General features: G+C 52.1%; 1 protein-coding gene across 1 annotated transcript in view; it reads right to left on the bottom strand.

The window, feature by feature from the left end:
- The window catches only part of nol4lb (nucleolar protein 4-like b), a gene marked incomplete at its 3' end in the record, with an annotated part of 69,933 nt that overhangs the window by 10,530 nt on the left and 56,903 nt on the right, over window positions 1–2,500 (bottom strand). The gene's annotated exons all lie outside the window — the stretch shown is intronic.

Raw genomic sequence — 2,500 nt, 5'->3', positions numbered from 1 at the left:
CACAGCACACACACACACATAAACAGACACACAGCACACACACACACACATAGGCAGACACACACACACACACACATGCAAGCAACATGCGCGCACACACACACACACTGGCACAAACACACACACCGCACACACACAAACACACACACACACACAAACATACACCACACAAACACACACACACACGCACACACACACACAGCACACAACACACAGCACACACACACATGCACACACGCACACACGCACACACACACAACACACACACACACACACACACACACCATTACTGTATAACAAGGAGGAATTGGAGGGTCTCTTGTCCAGAGCTGAGGTTCGCCTCTCACTGGACAGAGCCGCATGAGGACCCTACATTCACACACAGACTCCTATTCTTTCTTTCTGACACAACACACACACACACACACACACACACACACCACACACACACACACACACAGTTGGGGAGAGGAGCACACTAGAGGGCAGCAGGAGAAGGGAGAGAGCAGACAGGAAACACAGCCATCCAGATCCTGTAGAAAGACATGGAGAGGGACAGAGGGAGCAGTGGGAGGGGAGGAGAGAGAGAGATAGAGAGAAAGGGAGAGGGGGAGGTAAGTAGCCAGCCCAGCTGGGGAAGGAGGTCAGAGGGGGATGGGGGTGGAGAGTGGGTCAGAGAGAGGGAGAGCGAGGGAGGAGGAGGAGGGAGGGAGGGGATGAGAGGCAGGGGATTGAGGGGGGGGGGGGCAGTGGGATGGAGAGATTGAGGGGAAAGGGACAGACATAGGGAGGAGGGAGGGAGGGATGGGGAGAGGGACATGCAGAGGAGAGGAAGGCTAAAAGCTGTGATGGGAAGGTGGGAGAACAAGGGAATATGGTCGAGAGAGAGAGAGAGAGAGAGAGGGGGGGAGAGAGAGAGAGGGGGGGTGGGGGGGAGAGAGAGGGTGAGAGATAACGGGGATGTGGTGGGCTACGGCGGCCGTGTATTTATTAGACTATAAAAAGTATTCATGCGCGGAGACTAAGGCCCTGCCTAATTCCTGACAGCTCTACACAAATCCCCCCCGGCCAGCCACAGAGACCCCCTCCTCCCCGTCTGCATCTACTCACCCCACCCCTCCGAGCCCCCCTGCATCCCTCCCTTCCTCTCTCTCTCTCCCCCCCCTCCCCTCCCTTGCTCTCTCCCTCCCTCTCTCCCTCCCTCGCTCTCTCCCTCCTCTCTCTCTCTCTCTGGGAGGAGGAGTGAAGTGCAGGGGGGAGGGGCTCCTGTGTGAATCCTGGATGTCAGGTTGATGCATGGTGGTGTTTAGCAGACCAGGAGCACTAGGGCAGGAGAGAGAGTCTGTGTTTAGGAGGGGAAAAGGTCTCAGAGCCCAAGGACACACACACACACCACACACACACACACACACATATACACACACACACACCTAAAAGCCCCTGTGCTTTTTAGCGGAGGAAAGCCACGCTCCAGGGACTGGGAGTTGTGTGTGTGTGTGTGTGTGGATAAGATAGTCAATCGATGTTTTACCCATGCTCCTCTCTGAGAGCCATTCCAGTGCTCCAGGACACGAGAGCAGACACGAGAAGAGGACGGGAGGAGGAGGAGGAGGAGGAGGAGGGATGCAGCATCAGCCCTCCTGACATCTCCCCCTCTCCTCTCCTCCTCCTCCCCCTCTCCCTCCATCCTCGCCCTCTCTCACACAGGCTGGCCACTGAAACAGAGTACTGGACTCAGACAGGGAGAGACAGTGTGCTGTCGTTCAGACTTCTCAGTGTGGACTGGGAGGTTCACGCCTTAGTGAGGCAGCGAAGGGCTATTGTTGTTATTTAGTCACCTATTCTGGACATCAGAAACAGAGCAGTATGAAGTACTTAGTCGTCTGCCTGTGTACAGTAACAGTAAATCAGACCAGGCATTTAAATCAAGTCAGCTTTCATTGTGAGTAATCGGCCCATTTATAATTGAAAGATATATATTCAGTGTAACAGCTCATTAATTAAAGAAGATATATCAAGCTAACTCTGGCCTCAACTTCCTACTGAAATGTGAACACATTTTAATCAATATGATTTAATCTGCTGTAGCAATTCAATATTTTATTATATAAATCAATGTTTCTATTGTAGTGCGCCTCTTGTCCAACTGGGCAGATTAAAAACCAGGCATTCATTAAGAGGATTGTTTCTCTAACGTGGTGATGGGCCAATAAATTACAGTAGATGCCACTTTGCCATGTTTGCGTAACAGCCTGGGACTCTGTTCACACGGCACTGGAACACACACACACACATACATACACACACACACACACTGTACAGACAGCAAAACAACAAGAGCACCAAAGGCATCAAGTGAAACACACCAGAGCCACACTTGAATCCCTACCACCGTTTTGAAAGCAGGCATATGGTTCAGGAAGAACGCAGCTTTTGAGTTTGAGGTGTCAACATAGACTTGGTGACAGGGGCCACGAGACTGTCCTCGATGAGTGAGCCA

This window comes from Borostomias antarcticus, assembly GCF_949987555.1.
Source record: "Borostomias antarcticus genome assembly, chromosome: 11".
NCBI lineage: Eukaryota > Metazoa > Chordata > Actinopteri > Stomiiformes > Stomiidae > Borostomias > Borostomias antarcticus.
Note: the sequence above shows the minus strand (reverse complement) of the source record. Positions and strands in the feature narration are given on the sequence as shown.